The sequence below is a fragment of the Oncorhynchus keta genome, unplaced genomic scaffold (genome assembly GCF_023373465.1).
Source record: "Oncorhynchus keta strain PuntledgeMale-10-30-2019 unplaced genomic scaffold, Oket_V2 Un_contig_20863_pilon_pilon, whole genome shotgun sequence".
Lineage (NCBI taxonomy): Eukaryota > Metazoa > Chordata > Actinopteri > Salmoniformes > Salmonidae > Oncorhynchus > Oncorhynchus keta.
In genome coordinates this window covers 10,001-28,876 of record NW_026282211.1, presented here as the reverse complement: position 1 = coordinate 28,876, position 18,876 = coordinate 10,001, and positions in this window count along the sequence as shown.

Genomic DNA, 18,876 nt, shown 5'->3' with positions numbered 1-18,876 from the left:
ACCATGTCATAGTCCCCTATAGGACACAACCACACCATGTCATTCCCCCTATAGGACACAACCACACCATGTCATAGTCCCCTATAGGACACAACCACACCATGTCATTCCCCTATAGGACACAACCACACCATGTCATTCCCCTATAGGACACAACCACACCATGTCATAGTCCCCTATAGGACACAACCACACCATGTCATAGTCCCCTATAGGACACAACCACACCATGTCATTCCCCTATAGGACACAACCACACCATGTCATTCCCCTATAGGACACAACCACACCATGTCATTCCCCCCTATAGGACGCAACCACACCATGTCATAGTCCCCTATAGGACACAACCACACCATGTCATACCCCCCTATAGGACACAACCACACCATGTCATTCCCCCCTATAGGACACCACCACACCATGTCATTCCCCTATAGGACACAACCACACCATGTCATAGTCCCCTATAGGACACAACCACACCATGTCATTCCCCTATAGGACACAACCACACCATGTCATTCCCCTATAGGACACAACCACACCATGTCATTCCCCTATAGGACACAACCACACCATGTCATTCCCCTATAGGACACAACCACACCATGTCATTCCCCTATAGGACACAACCACACCATGTCATAGTCCCCTATAGGACACAACCACACCATGTCATTCCCCTATAGGACACAACCACACCATGTCATTCCCCTATAGGACACAACCACACCATGTCATTCCCCTATAGGACACAACCACACCATGTCATTCCCCTATAGGACACAACCACACCATGTCATTCCCCTATAGGACACAACCACACCATGTCATTCCCCTATAGGACACAACCACACCATGTCATTCCCTATAGGACACAACCACACCATGTCATTCCCCTATAGGACACAACCACACCATGTCATTCCCCTATAGGACACAACCACACCATGTCATTCCCCTATAGGACACAACCACACCATGTCATTCCCCTATAGGACACAACCACACCATGTCATTCCCCTATAGGACACAACCACACCATGTCATTCCCCTATAGGACACAACCACACCATGTCATAGTCCCCTATAGGACACAACCACACCATGTCATAGTCCCCTATAGGACACAACCACACCATGTCATTCCCCTATAGGACACAACCACACCATGTCATAGTCCCCTATAGGACACAACCACACCATGTCATTCCCCCTATAGGACACAACCACACCATGTCATAGTCCCCTATAGGACACAACCACACCATGTCATTCCCCCCTATAGGACACAACCACACCATGTCATTCCCCTATAGGACACAACCACACCATGTCATTCCCCCCTATAGGACACAACCACACCATGTCATTCCCCTATAGGACACAACCACACCATGTCATTCCCCCCTATAGGACACAACCACACCATGTCATTCCCCTATAGGACACAACCACACCATGTCATTCCCCCATAGGACACAACCACACCATGTCATAGTCCCCTATAGGACACAACCACACCATGTCATTCCCCCCTATAGGACACAACCACACCATGTCATAGTCCCCTATAGGACACAACCACACCATGTCATTCCCCCCTATAGGACACAACCACACCATGTCATAGTCCCCTCTAGGACACAACCACACCATGTCATTCCCCCCTATAGGACACAACCACACCATGTCATTCCCCCCTATAGGACACAACCACACCATGTCATTCCCCCTATAGGACACAACCACACCATGTCATTCCCCCCTATAGGACACAACCACACCATGTCATTCCCCCCTATAGGACACCACCACACCATGTCATTCCCCCCTATAGGACACAACCACACCATGTCATTCCCCTATAGGACACAACCACACCATGTCATTCCCCTATAGGACACAACCACACCATGTCATAGTCCCCTATAGGACACAACCACACCATGTCATTCCCCCCTATAGGACACAACCACACCATGTCATAGTCCCCTATAGGACACAACCACACCATGTCATTCCCCCCTATAGGACACAACCACACCATGTCATAGTCCCCTATAGGACACAACCACACCATGTCATTCCCCCCTATAGGACACAACCACACCATGTCATTCCCCTATAGGACACAACCACACCATGTCATAGTCCCCTATAGGACACAACCACACCATGTCATTCCCCCCTATAGGACACAACCACACCATGTCATTCCCCTATAGGACACAACCACACCATGTCATTCCCCTATAGGACACAACCACACCATGTCATTCCCCCCTATAGGACACAACCACACCATGTCATTCCCCTATAGGACACAACCACACCATGTCATTCCCCCTTATAGGACGCAACCACACCATGTCATTCCCCTATAGGACACAACCACACCATGTCATTCCCCTATAGGACACAACCACACCATGTCATTCCCCCCTATAGGACGCAACCACACCATGTCATTCCCCTATAGGACACAACCACACCATGTCATTCCCCTATAGGACACAACCACACCATGTCATTCCCCCTATAGGACACAACCACACCATGTCATAGTCCCCTATAGGACACAACCACACCATGTCATTCCCCTATAGGACACAACCACACCATGTCATTCCCCTATAGGACACAACCACACCATGTCATAGTCCCCCTATAGGACACAACCACACCATGTCATTCCCCACAACCACACCATGTCATTCCCTATAGGACACAACCACACCATGTCATTCCCCTATAGGACACAACCACACCATGTCATTCCCCTATAGGACACAACCACACCATGTCATTCCCCTATAGGACACAACCACACCATGTCATTCCCCTATAGGACACAACCACACCATGTCATTCCCCTACACAACCACACCATGTCATTCCCCCTATAGGACACAACCACACCATGTCATTCCCCTATAGGACACAACCACACCATGTCATTCCCCTATAGGACACAACCACACCATGTCATTCCCCTATAGGACACAACCACACCATGTCATTGTCCCCTATAGGACACAACCACACCATGTCATTCCCCTATAGGACACAACCACACCATGTCATTCCCCTATAGGACACAACCACACCATGTCATTCCCCTATAGGACACAACCACACCATGTCATTCCCCTATAGGACACAACCACACCATGTCATTCCCCCCTATAGGACACAACCACACCATGTCATTCCCCTATAGGACACAACCACACCATGTCATTCCCCTATAGGACACAACCACACCATGTCATTCCCCCCTATAGGACACAACCACACCATGTCATTCCCCTATAGGACACAACCACACCATGTCATTCCCCCTATAGGACACAACCACACCATGTCATTCCCCTATAGGACACAACCACACCATGTCATTCCCCTATAGGACACAACCACACCATGTCATTCCCCCCTATAGGACACAACCACACCATGTCATAGTCCCCTATAGGACACAACCACACCATGTCATTCCCCCCTATAGGACACAACCACACCATGTCATTCCCCTATAGGACACAACCACACCATGTCATAGTCCCCTATAGGACACAACCACACCATGTCATTCCCCTATAGGACACAACCACACCATGTCATTCCCCTATAGGACACAACCACACCATGTCATAGTCCCCTATAGGACACCACCACACCATGTCATTCCCCTATAGGACACAACCACACCATGTCATTCCCCTATAGGACACAACCACACCATGTCATTCCCCCCTATAGGACACAACCACACCATGTCATTCCCCCCTATAGGACACAACCACACCATGTCATAGTCCCCTATAGGACACAACCACACCATGTCATAGTCCCCTATAGGACACAACCACACCATGTCATCCCCCTATAGGACACAACCACACCATGTCATTCCCCCCTATAGGACACAACCACACCATGTCATAGTCCCCTATAGGACACAACCACACCATGTCATAGTCCCCTATAGGACACAACCACACCATGTCATCCCCCTATAGGACACAACCACACCATGTCATCCCCCTATAGGACACAACCACACCATGTCATTCCCCTATAGGACACAACCACACCATGTCATTCCCCTATAGGACACAACCACACCATGTCATCCCCCTATAGGACACCACCACACCATGTCATTCCCCTGGCACGACGCAGTCGCACACACACACTAGACGCAGTCACACACACACTAGACGCAGTCACACACACACACTAGACGCAGTCACACACACACACTAGACGGTCATCATGATCATATGCAGATGGTACGCACACGCACACACACACACACACACACACACACACACACACACACACACACACACACACACACACGTCAGTAAGTTGTGCTGAGAGGGATGCATGTCAGAGGTAAATGACATCATTACCATATAAATGACTTCCAACCCAAATCAAATCAAATCACATTTTATTGGTCACATGGTTAGCAGATGTTAATGCCAGTGTAGCGAAATGCTTGTGCTTCTAGTTCCGACCATGCAGAAGTAACCAACGAGTAATCTAACCTCACAATTCCACAACTGCTATCTTATACACACACACAAACAGTAAACAGCGACACACACACCCAACCAACCAATAAAGAGCAACAAAACCACAACAAGACTAATGCTAAAAGCTAGCCCAGAACCTGTGGAGGATGAAAAGACGGCTACAGCTAAGCCAAAAGCTTGCCTGATTACAACTGGATATGGCTAATGTTAGCCTAGCATTCAAGTGGTTATTTTACATTAGAGGTATGCTACCACAGCTAGCTGTTATTGTACATTAGAGGTATGCTACCACAACTAGCTGTTATTGTACATTAGAGGTATGCTACCACAACTAGCTGTTATTGTACATTAGAGGTATGCTACCACAGCTAGCTGTTATTGTACATTAGAGGTATGCTTACCACAGCTAGCTGTTATTGTACATTAGAGGTATGCTTACCACAACTAGCTGTTATTGTACATTAGAGGTATGCTACCACAGCTAGCTGTTATTGTACATTAGAGGTATGCTACCACAGCTAGCTGTTATTGTACATTAGAGGTATGCTTACCACAACTAGCTGTTATTGTACATTAGAGGTATGCTACCACAGCTAGCTGTTATTGTACATTAGAGGTATGCTTACCACAGCTAGCTGTTATTGTACATTAGAGGTATGCTACCACAGCTAGCTGTTATTGTACATTAGAGGTATGCTACCACAGCTAGCTGTTATTGTACATTAGAGGTATGCTACCACAGCTAGCTGTTATTGTACATTAGAGGTATGCTACCACAGCTAGCTGTTATTGTCCTCGTAAGAAGGGGCTGTTCTTATCTGATCTGTCGCTCTGCCACAAAGAGAGCAAGAGAAACAGAGAGAGAGAGAGTGACAGACAGACAGAGAGAGAGTGACAGACAGACAGAGAGAGAGTGACAGACAGACAGACAGAGAGAAAGAGAGAGAGAGAAAGACAGACACAGAGAGACAGAGAGAGAGAGAGTGTGAGAGAGAGACTGAGAGAGAACACACTGACTGTGGCCTGCTCTCAACACACACTTTGCACAAACGTTTGCACGACACACACACGCCACAGAACACCAGCAGCAGGCTTTGTTCCAGCACTTTCCCCGTGGGGTCTGGAGGAAGAGGGAGCAGAAACACATCCATCCTTGACTGACGTTTCTTAACACCGGAATTTATTCATGAGACTGAACATTAGAGCAGGGCTCTCCCCATCTCCTCCCTCTCTCCTTCCCTCCTCCCTCTCTCCCTCTCTCCTCCCTCTCTCCTCCCTCTCTCCTCCCTCTCTCCTCCCTCCTCCTTCCTTCTCTCCTCCTCCTTCTCTCCTCCTCCTCCTCCTCTCCTCCCTCTCTCCTTCCTTCTCTCCTCCTCCTCCTCCTCCTCTCCTCCCTCTCTCCTCATTCTCCTCACTCTCCTCCCTCCTTTTCTTCTTCTCTGGTGTGTGTGTCAGGGGTGTTATTAGCGCAGCACTAACGGTGCTGTGGTCTTTCACACATGAGTGTGTGTGTGTGTGTGTGTGTGTGTGTGTGTGTGTGTGTGTGTGTGTGTGTGTGTGTGTGTGTGTGTGTGTGTGTGTGTGTGTGTGTGTGTGTGTGTGTGTGTGTGTGGTAATAACCCTTGAACAGATAGATCTGATCTCCTCAGGACATGTCATCATCAGCTTCCCTTACTGTTCTGCCTCCTTCCTTCCTTCCTTCCTTCCTTCCTTCCTTCCTTCCTTCCTCCCTCCCTCCCTTCCACCATCCCTTCCTTCTCTCCTTCCCTCCCTCACTCCTTTCCCTGAAAGACATCCTCCCTCTACACATCCGTTTATCTACCTCTCTGTTGCCCTCCCTCCCTCCCTCCCCTTCCCTCACTCCATGGCTCTTTTCTTTTCCTCCTCCCTCCCTCCATGGCTCTTTCCCCTCCCTTTTCTCTCCCTCACCATTTCCTCCTCTCTCTGACAGTCCCTCACCTACCTTCTCTCTCCATCCCTCCCTCACTCCTCTCCTCCCTGAAAGACATCCTCCTTCTAGACATCCACTTATCTACCTCTCTCGCTCCCTCTCTCCTCATTTCTCCTCCTTCCTCTGTTGCCCTCCCTCTCTCTGTTGCCCTCCCGCTCTCCTCATTTCTCCTCCTTCCTCTGTTGCCCTCCCTCTCTCTGTTGCGTGTCCTCCTGCTCATTCGCTCACTGTCACCCCCCCATCTTTCCTGCCTCATTTCTCTCTCTCCCGATACCTCGGCCCTCCCTCTTGCTCTCTCCCTCTCTGTCCCTCCCTCTCTGTCCCTCCCTCTCTGTCCCTCCCTCTCTGTCCCTCCCTCTCTGTCCCTCCCTCTCTGTCCCTCCCTCTTCACAAAACAATCAACAGTGTTTTCTGGCAGTCGAGTGTGTGTGTGTGTTTAGGGGACAGTAAAAGGGACGGACAAGTCAGTCTGCCTCGGGCTCTGAGGCTTTTCATCCCAGCCTCTGTCGCCATGGTGACGCCCCTCCCATTGCCCCCTCCAACAGCCAATGAAAACGCTGAAAAACCACGGTAGCTTCCTGATTCCCGACAATGATTTTTTTAAAGAGACAGTGTCCAACGTCAGCCACTTGCAGTCATAAGAGGCAGTAGGCATCACGAGGTAACCTCATGTAGCAGGTGTAAAAACACACGCCTGAGACCCACATCTGTCTTTCAGCAGAAAAGGAAGCTATAGGTTGAATTAGATGTATCCCTGCAAACCTGGATAACTACGACTAATCAGGGCTGGCACAATTCCCCTGTAACTCCGTAACCCACGGTTACGGATGAAGAGTAAATGAAAATTAAATAACTGTTTGGAAGAAGAAGAAGAAGAAGAAGAAGAAGAAGAAGAAGAAGAAGAAGAAGAAGAAGAAGAAGAAGAAGAAGAAGAAGAAGAAGAAGAAGAAGAAGAAGAAGAAGAAGAAGAAGGAGAAGAAGACGAAGAAGAAGAAGAAGAAGAAGAAGAAGAAGAAGAAGAAGAAGAAGAAGAAGAAGAAGAAGGAAGGGCCTTTTGGGAAGAACAGCTGACTGAAGACGGGACACACAGGCATTTGTGTTGTCGAGTCGGTTTCCGCGACAACATCTGGTCTTAACAACGGGACGCACAGGCGTTTGTGTTGTCGAGTCGGTTTCCGCGACAACATCTGGTCTTAACAACGGGACACACAGGCGTTTGTGTTGTCGTGTCGGTTTCCGCGACAACATCTGGTCTTAACAACGGGACGCACAGGCGTTTGTGTTGTCGAGTCGGTTTCCGCGACAACATCTGGTCTTAACAACGGGACTCACAGGCGTTTGTGTTGTCGAGTCGGTTTCCGCGACAACATCTGGTCTTAACAACGGGACGCACAGGCGTTTGTGTTGTCGTGTCGGTTTCCGCGACAACATCTGGTCTTAACAACGGGATGCACAGGCGTTTGTGTTGTCGAGTCGGTTTCCACGACAACATCTGGTCTTAACAACGGGACTCACAGGCGTTTGTGTTGTCGAGTCGGTTTCCGCGACAACATCTGGTCACACATTGTTGCTCCTTGCTGAAATAAGCTAGGTGTTGTAGCAAACAGGGAATAGGATGGGCTTGAAACCTCTAACCCTGGGAACTGGACTGGTAAACCCACAACAAAATCTCACAGCGGAAACACTTTGACTTCAGATTCTGATGTTGATCCAGGGTTTCTCCGAAACGCAGAATTTCGAACTGGTTCCAAACGTCAAATTCCCGACGTGTTTTTAAAAATGGTCCTTCTGTAGCTCAGTTGGTAGAGCATGGCGCTTGTAACGCCAGGGTAGTGGGTTCGATTCCCGGGACCACCCATACGTAGAATGTATGCACACATGACTGTAAGTCGCTTTGGATAAAAGCGTCTGCTAAATGGCATATATATATACATATATAAAAACACCCTGGGTTGCTAGTTCTGCTTTTCACCAAAATGTCAAATCCCTCCTGTGAGGTAACGGAACACTCACACCGGCCGCCAGTCATCACATTATGACGTCATTGACTTGAATGGGGAGCACGTTCTATTCATTCTATTTCTAAGGTCCGGAGAGGAGGAAGGGAACATGGGTCAATAACTTACCAAATAGGTGTGTGTGTGTGTGTGTGTGTGTGTGTGTGTGTGTGTGTGTGTGTGTGTGTGTGTGTGTGTGTGTGTGTGTGTGTGTGTGTGTGTGTGTGTGTGTGTGTGTGTGTGTGTGAAAGTGACCTCGTTACCATCCGATCCCCCCACACACAGCGAGCCTTCTATTGTCCCAAGACAAAGACCTTCACTAGCATCCCCGAGGGAGGGACCCTGATTCTGCACCCACACACCCTTGCACAGAGTCCTACACACACACACACACACACACACACACACACACACACACACACACACACACACACACACACACACACACACACACACACACACACACAGGTTACCCTGCTAGCAGAGAGAGTGGGAGGAAGCAGACTAGAGGGATGGTAACAAGGGTAATATAAAGGTAGGGGAGGGTGTGAGGGGGGTTAGGGTGTGTTGCTATGGTAACAGGGTTATTACAAAGGTGGGGGAGGGTGTGAGGGGGGTTAGGGTGTGTTGCTATGGTAACAGGTTTATTACAAAGGTGGGGAGGGTGTGGGGGTTTAGGGTGTGTTGCTATGGTAACAGGGTTATTACAAAGGTGGGGGAGGGTGTGAGGGGGTTAGGGTGTGTTCCTATGGTAACAGTCAATATTATAAAGGTAGGGGGGAGTGTGAGGGGGTGGTTCGGGTGTGTTGCAATGGTAACAGGGTTATTACAAAGATGGGGAGGGTGTGAGGGGGGTTCGGGTGTGTTGCCATGGTAACATGGGTATTATACAGGTAGGTGGGTGTGAGGGTGTCTTGCTATGGTAACAGGGGTATTATAAAGGTAGGGGAGGGTGTGTTGCTATGGTAACACGGGCATTATACAGGTAGGGGAGGGTGTTACGGTGTCTTGCTATGGTAACAGGGGTATTATAAGCAACTTAAGAGAGTGATCTGAATGACAGACAGACAGACAGAGACAGACAGCCCGCTTCCTTCTGTCAGAAGAGTGTGTGTGTGTGTGTGTGTGTGTGTGTGTGTGTGTGTGTGTGTGTGTGTGTGTGTGTGTGTGTGTGTGTGTGTGTGTGTGTGTGTGTGTGTGTAGGACTCTGTGCAAGGGTGTGTGTGTGGTGTGTGTGTGTGTGTGTGTGTGTGTGTGTGTGTGTGGTGTGTGTGAGGACTCTGTGCAAGGGTGTGTGTGTGTGTGTGTGTGTGTGTGTGTGTGTGTGTGTGTGTGTGTGTGTGTGTGTGTGTGTGTGTGTGTGTGTGTGTGAAGACAGACAGTGTGTGTGTGTGTAGGACTCTGTGCAAGGGTGTGTGTGTGTGTGTGTGTGTGTGTGTGTGTGTGTGTGTGTGTGTGTGTGTGTGTGTGTGTGTGTGTGTGTGTGTGTGTGTGTGTGTGTGTGTGTGTGTGTGTGTGTGTGTGTGTGTGTGTGTGTGTGTGTGTGTGTGTGTGTGTGTGTGTGTGTGTGTGTGTGTGTGTGTGTGTGTTGCGTCCCTCCATCCCATGTTGTTCTCTCCTCTTCAATCTGTATCAGAATCAACTCTTTGCTCTCTCTGCTGCTTCACACCTCTAAGACACACTGACCTGACATGACACACACAAGCACACACACCCCATGAGGTCTGCCTCCCTCCTACTCACTCAGTCATTCAAATGATCTCTTTGTCTGGAGGGAGTACGACAGAGGGAGGGAGGGAGAGAGAAGAAACAACGAGGGAGGGTGGGAGAGAGAAGAAACAACGAGGGAGGGAGGGAGAGAGAAGAAACAACGAGGGAGGGTGAGAGAAAGGGAGAAGAAACAACGAGGGAGGGTGAGAGAAAGAGGAGAAGAAACAACGAGGGAGGGAGAGAGAAAAACAACGAGGGAGAGAGAGAAAAACAACGAGGGAGGGAGGAAGAAACAACGAGGGAGAGAAGAAAAACAACGAGGGAGGGAGAGAGAAAGAGAGAGAAGAAACAACGAGGGAGGGAGAGAGAAAGAGAGGGAGCGAGAAAGAAGGGAGGGAGAGAAGAAACAACAATGAGGGAGGGAGGAGAAAGAGAGAGAAGAAACAACGAGGGAGGGAGGAGAAAGAGAGAAGAAACAACGAGGGAGGGAGAGAAAGAAACAACGAGAGGGAGAGAGAAGAAACAACGAGGGAGGGAGAGAGAAAGAGAGAGAAGAAACAACGAGGGGGGAGGGAAGAAACAACGAGGGAGAGGAAAGAGAGAGAAGAAACAACGAGGGGGAGAGAGAAAGAGAGAGAAGAAACAACGAGAGAGAGAGAAACAACGAGGGAGGGAGAGAGAAAGAGAGAAGAAACAACGAGGGAGGGAGAGAGAAGAAACAACGAGGGAGGGAGAGAGAGAGAAAGAGAGAAGAAAAACAACGAGGGAGGGAGAGAGAAAGAAACAGAGAAGAAACAACGAGGGAGGGAGAGAGAAGAGAGAGAGAAACAACGAGGGAGGGAGAGAGAAAGAGAGAGGGGAGAGAGAAGAAACAACGAGGGAGGGAGGAGAGAGAGAAGAAACAACGAGGGAGGGAGAGAGAAACGAGAGAGAGAAGAAAGAAGAAACAACGAGGGAGGGAGAGAGAAGAAACAACGAGGGAGGGAGGGAGAGAGAAGAAACAATGAGGGAGGGAGAGAAGAAACAAAGAGGGAGAGAAAGAAACAGAGGGGGAGAGAGAAGAAACAACGAGGGGGAGGGAGAGAGGGAGGGAGAGAGAGAAGAAACAACGAGGGAGGGAGAGAGAAAGAGAAGAAAAACAACGAGGGGGAGGGAGGGAGGGAGAAGAGAAGAAACAACGAGAGAAGAAACAACGAGGGAGGGAGAGAGAAAGAGAGAAGAAACAACGAGGGAGGGAGAGAGAAGAAACAACGAGGGAGGGAGAGAGAAGAAACAACGAGGGAGGGAGAGAGAAAGGGGGGAGGAAAAGACAGGGACAAGAAAATAGAGGTAAAAGGAAATGGAGAAAGAATGAGAGAAACAGAAAGAATGAGAGAAACAGAGAAAGAATGAGAGAAACAGAGAAAGAATGAGAGAGAAAGACAGAAAGAGAGAGAGGTAGCTGCTCAGCGGGGCCCAGTGCTGCCCTGAACTTGTTTGATCCAGTTCCCTCACCAGCCGTTCCTCCACATACATTCCTGTGGTTGGATGAGGCGCTGCAAGGAGAACGACAGAAGGAGAGAGGAAGGAGAGAGAGACAGTGACAAAGGAGAGAGAGAGAGAGAGAGAGAGAGAGGAAGGAGAGAGAGAGAGAGGAAGGAGAGAGAGACAGTGACAAAGGAGAGAGAGAGAGAGAGAGAGAGAGAGAGAGAGAGAGAACGGGAGGGAAAGGGAATACTGAAAGAGAGGAAGAGGCTGCCTCTAGACAGAGAGAAGAGCAAGAAAAGGGAGAGCAATCGAGACAGAACCAGCCAGAGTAAACCTACACCAAGTGCCAAAGTTACCTGCTACTAAAGTTCACCCTTCCTTCCTCCCTCCCTCCCCCTCCCTCTCTTCCCTCCCTCCCTCCCTCTCTCCCCTCCCTCCCTCCCTCTCTCTCCATCCCTCTCTTCCCTCCCTCCATCTCTTCCCTCCCTCTCTCCATCCCTCTCTTCCCTCCCTCCATCTCTTCCCTCCGTCTCTCCCCTCCCTCCCTCCCTCTCTCCATCCCTCTCTTCCCTCCCTCCCTCCCTCTCTCCCCTCCCTCCCTCCCTCTCTCCATCCCTCTCTTCCCTCCCTCCATCTCTTCCGCCCCTCCCTCCCTCCCTCCCTCCCTCCATCCCTCTCTCTTCCCTTCCGCCCCTCCCTCTCTTCCCCCCTCCCTCCCTCTCTTCCGCCCCGCCCTCCCTCCCCCTCTCTTCCGCCCCGCCCTCCCTCCCTCCATCCCTCCCTCCCCCCTCCCTCCCTCCATCCCTCTCTTCCCTTCCCTCCCTCCCTCCTCTTCCGCCCCTCCCTCCCCCTCTCTTCCGCCCCTCCCTCCCTCCCTCCCTCCCTCCTCCTCCCTCCCTCCCTCCCTCCCTCCCTCCCTCCCTCCCTCCCTCCATCCCTCTCTTCCCTTCCGCCCTCCCTCCCTCTCTTCCGCCCCTCCCTCCCTCCCTCCCTCCCTCTCTTCCGCCCTCCCTCCCTCCTCTCTTCCCTTCCGCCCGCCCGCCCTCCCTCCCTCCCTTCCGCCCTCCCTCCCTCCCTCCCTCCTTTCCGCCCGCCCTCCCTCCCTCCCTCCCTCCTTTCTCTTCTCCCACTCAGTAACTTGACTCCTGTTCTGTCTCTCAGTGCCAAAAACAAAACCCTGAATTACACAAGGAGAGAAGAGAGACAGAGAGGAAGGGAGCAACAAAACCCTTTGGTGAAGGACACACACACACACACTAGATCTCTAACCAGAGTCACACCTCACATACAACGTGGGTGTACTGCTGGCGTCACACACACACCACCAAAACCCCGACACACACACACACACACACACACCACCAAAACCCCGACACACACACACCCACCAAAACCCCGACACACACACACACACACACACACCACCACCAACACCCAGACACACACACACACACACCACCAAAACCCAGACACACACACACACACACACACACACACACACACACACACACACACACACACACACACACACCACCAAAACCCCGACACACACACACACACCAAAACCCCTGACACACACACACACACACACACCACCACCAACACCCAGACACACACACACACCACCAAAACCCAGACACACACACACACACACACCACCAAAACCCAGACACACACACACACCACCAAACCCCGACACACACACACACACACACACACACCACCACCAAAACCCCGACACACACACACACACCACCACCAAAACCCAGACACACACACACACACACACACACACACCACCAAAACCCAGACACACACACACACACACCACACACACACACACACACACACACACACACACACACACACACACACACACACACACACACACACACACACACACACACACACACACACACCCACCAAAACCCAGACACACACACACACACACCACCAAAACCCAGACACACACACACACACACACACACCACCAAACCCTGACACACACACACACACACCACCAAAACCCAGACACACACACACATACACACACACACCACCAAAACCCCGACACACACACACACCACCAAAACCCAGACACACACACACACACACACACCAAAAACCCCGACACACGCACACACACACCACCAAAACCCAGACACACACACACACACACATACACACCACCAAAACCCCGACACACACACACACCACCAAAACCCAGACACACACACACACACACACACACACCACCAAAACCCCGACACACGCACACACACACACCACCAAAACCCCGACACACACACACCCCCAAAACCCCACACACACACACACACACACCAAAACCCAGACACACACACACATACACACACACACACCACCAAAACCCAGACACACACACACACACACCACCAAAACCCCGAAACACACACACACACACACACACACCACCAAACCCCGAAACACACACACACACACACACACACCACCAAAACCCCGACACACACACACACACACCACCAAAACCCCGACACACACACCACCAAAACCCAGACACACACCACCAAAACCCCGACACACACCACCAAAACCCCGACACGCACTGCTTTGAGACGCACAGCGGTAGAACCGTTAGACCGCAACTACGTCACCACGACAACGTCACAACACACGCTGGGAGAATCTATCCACTGTAAACATACCGTAGTCGTTCAGTCAACCCTCTGCTGACCAACCGGAGGGTCGGGACACAGCGGTGAATCCTCATCCTCCCAAGGCTGATGAGACAGTCTTTCATTTCCTACACAATTTCAGGATATCCCATTTTAAATGTTGTTTCATCACTGCATCTCCCCAGGTGGCTCTGGAGAGGAGGAGGCGGAGCCTCTGAAACATGACCCCTCCCTCAAACCAAGCTCCTTTAACACCCGCTTAACCCGGAAGCCAACTGCACCAATGTGTCAGAGGAAACAGCGTTAAACTGACGACCGGAGTCAGCCTGCAGGAGCCCGGCCCGCCACAAGGAGTCGCTAGAACGCCATGAGCCAAGTAAAGCCCCCCCCGCCCCAAATACTCCCCTAACTCGGACGACGCTGGGCCAAACACTCCCCTAACTCGGACGACGCTGGGCCAAACACTCCCCTAACTCGGACGACGCTGGGCCAAACACTCCCCTAACTCGGACGACGCTGGGCCAAACACTCCCCTAACTCGGACGACGCTGGGCCAAACACTCCCCTAACTCGGACGACGCTGGGCCAAACACTCCCCTAACTCGGACGACGCTGGGCCAAACACTCCCCTAACTCGGACGACGCTGGGCCAAACACTCCCCTAACCCGGACGACGCTGGGCCAAACACTCCCCTAACTCGGACGACGCTGGGCCAAACACTCCCCTAACTCGGACGACGCTGGGCCAAACACTCCCCTAACTCGGACGACGCTGGGCCAAACACTCCCCTAACCCGGACGACGCTGGGCCAAACACTCCCCTAACTCGGACGACGCTGGGCCAAACACTCCCCTAACTCGGACGACGCTGGGCCAAACACTCCCCTAACTCGGACGACGCTGGGCCAAACACTCCCCTAACTCGGACGACGCTGGGCCAAACACTCCCCTAACTCGGACGACGCTGGGCCAAACACTCCCCTAACTCGGACGACGCTGGGCCAAACACTCCCCTAACTCGGACGACGCTGGGCCAAATACTCCCCTAACTCGGACGACGCTGGGCCAAACACTCCCCTAACTCGGACGACGCTGGGCCAAATACTCCCCTAACTCGGACGACGCTGGGGCAATTGTGCGCCGCCCTATGAGACTCCAGGTCACAGCCGGTTGTGACGCCACCTGCGATCGAACACGGGTCTGTAGTGACGATGCAGTGCCTTAGACCGCTGCGCCCCTTCGTAGGCGCGACGAACCAGGCTTTATAATGAAACAGTCCACGATGCAAGAAATCCTAGAAAAGAACAACGAAATGCAGGGACAGAAAATAAAAGGTGAAAAGCATCTTGGGGCTTACCTATTACCCAGAATGCACCACAGGAGGTCCGGAGGTCACAGCAGAAGGGGGAAGGAGAAGAGAAGAACAACACATTAGATCACTGCAACTGAACAAGGCAACATTCCACAGTCCACACAGAGTCAATAAGACACTCAACTGGTTTCATTAGTCCACCACCAAACAGAAGAGGCTTCTCTACTACACCGACTGACTGCTCATACCCAGCCAGACCACCGACTGACTGCTCATACCCAGCCAGAACACCGACTGACTGCTCATACCCAGCCAGACCACCGACTGACTGCTCATACCCAGCCAGACCACCGACTGACTGCTCATACCCAGCCACTGACTGACTGCTCATACCAAGCCACTGACTGACTGCTCATACCCAGCCAGACCACCTACTGACTGCTCATACCAAGCCACTGACTGACTGCTCATACCCAGCCAGACCACCAACTGACTGCTCATACCCAGCCAGACCACCGACTGACTGCTCATACCCAGCCAGACCACCTACTGACTGCTCATACCCAGCCAGACCACAGACTGACTGCTCATACCCAGCCAGAACACCGACTGACTGCTCATACCCAGCCAGACCACAGACTGACTGCTCATACCCAGCCAGAACACCGACTGACTGCTCATACCCAGCAAGACCACCTACTGACTGCTCATACCCAGCCAGACCACCTACTGACTGCTCATACCCAGCCAGACCACCTACTGACTGCTCATACCCAGCCAGACCACCGACTGACTGCTCATACCTAGCCAGACCACCTACTGACTGCTCATACCAAGCCACTGACTGACTGCTCATACCCAGCCAGACCACCGACTGACTGCTCACACCCAGCCAGAACACCGACTGACTGCTCATACCCAGCCAGACCACCGACTGACTGCTCATACCCAGCCAAACCACCGACTGACTGCTCATACCCAGCCAGACCACCTACTGACTGCTCATACCAAGCCACTGACTGACTGCTCATACCCAGCCAGACCACCTACTGACTGCTCATACCAAGCCACTGACTGACTGCTCATACCCAGCCAGACCACCAACTGACTGCTCATACCCAGCCAGACCACCTACTGACTGCTCATACCCAGCCAGACCACAGACTGACTGCTCATACCCAGCCAGAACACCGACTGACTGCTCATACCCAGCCAGACCCACAGACTGACTGCTCATACCCAGCCAGAACTGACTGACTGCTCATACCCAGCCAGACCACCACTGACTGCTCATACCCAGCCAGACCACCTACTGACTGCTCATACCCAGCCAGACCACCGACTGACTGCTCATACCAAGCCAGACCACCTACTGACTGCTCATACCTAGCCAGACCACCTACTGACTGCTCATACCAAGCCACTGACTGACTGCTCATACCCAGCCAGACCACCTACTGACTGCTCTTACCCAGCCAGACCACCAACTGACTGCTCATACCCAGCCAGACCACCGACTGACTGCTCATACCCAGCCAGACCACCTACTGACTGCTCATACCCAGCCAGACCACCTACTGACTGCTCATACCCAGCCAGACCACCGACTGACTGCTCATACCAAGCCAGACCACCTACTGACTGCTCATACCTAGCCAGACCACCTACTGACTGCTCATACCAAGCCACCAACTGACTGCTCATACCCAGCCAGACCACCGACTGACTGCTCATACCCAGCCAGACCACCTAGTGACTGCTCATACCCAGCCAGACCACCTACTGACTGCTCATACCCAGCCAGACCACCTACTGACTGCTCATACCCAGCCAGACCACCAACTGAATGCTCATACCCAGCCAGACCACCAACTGACTGCTCATACCCAGCCAGACCACCTACTGACTGCTCATACCCAGCCAGACAAGACTGACTGCTCATACCCAGCCAGAACACCGACTGACTGCTCATACCCAGCCAGACCCACCTACTGACTGCTCATACCCAGCCAGACCACCTACTGACTGCTCATACCCAGCCAGACCACCTACTGACTGCTCATACCCAGCCAGACCACCTACTGACTGCTCATACCCAGCCAGACCACCGACTGACTGCTCATACCCAGCCAGACCACCTACTGACTGCTCATACCCAGCCAGACCACCTACTGACTGCTCATACCCAGCCAGACCACCGACTGACTGCTCATACCCAGCCAGACCACCTACTGACTGCTCTTACCCAGCCAGACCACCAACTGACTGCTCATACCCAGCCAGACCACCGACTGACTGCTCATACCCAGCCAGACCACCTACTGACTGCTCATACCCAGCCAGACCACCTACTGACTGCTCATACCCAGCCAGACCACCTACTGACTGCTCATACCCAGCCAGACCACCTACTGACTGCTCATACCCAGCCAGACCACCTACTGACTGCTCATACCCAGCCAGACCACCGACTGACTGCTCATACCCAGCCAGACCACCGACTGACTGCTCATACCCAGCCAGACCACCTAGTGACTGCTCATACCCAGCCAGACCACCTACTGACTGCTCATACCCAGCCAGACCACCTACTGACTGCTCATACCCAGCCAGTCCACCAACTGAATGCTCATACCCAGCCAGACCACCGACTGACTGCTCATACCCAGCCAGACCACCGACTGACTGCTCACTGACTGACTGCTCATACCCAGCCAGACCACCAACTGACTGCTCATACCCAGCCAGACCACCGACTGACTGCTCATACCCAGCCAGACCACCTAGTGACTGCTCATACCCAGCCAGACCACCTACTGACTGCTCATACCCAGCCAGACCACCTACTGACTGCTCATACCCAGCCAGACCACCGACTGAATGCTCATAACCAGCCAGACCACCGACTGACTGCTCATACCCAGCCAGACCACCGACTGACTGCTCATCCCTAGCCAGACCACCTACTGACTGCTCATACCTAGCCAGACCTGTCAGTCTGTCTCTCCCTCTCTCCACTAGGTCTACCTTGACTGTCTGTCTGTCTCTCCTTTTGACTATCTGTTCTTCTGACTCTCTCCCTCTCTCCTCTGTCTGTCCCTCTCCTCTCCCCGCCTCCCTCTCTCTCTCCTATCTGTCTGCCACTCTCCCTGCCCCTCTCTCTCCTATCTGTCTGTCACTCTCCCCTCTGTCTGTCCCTCTCCTCTCAACACCT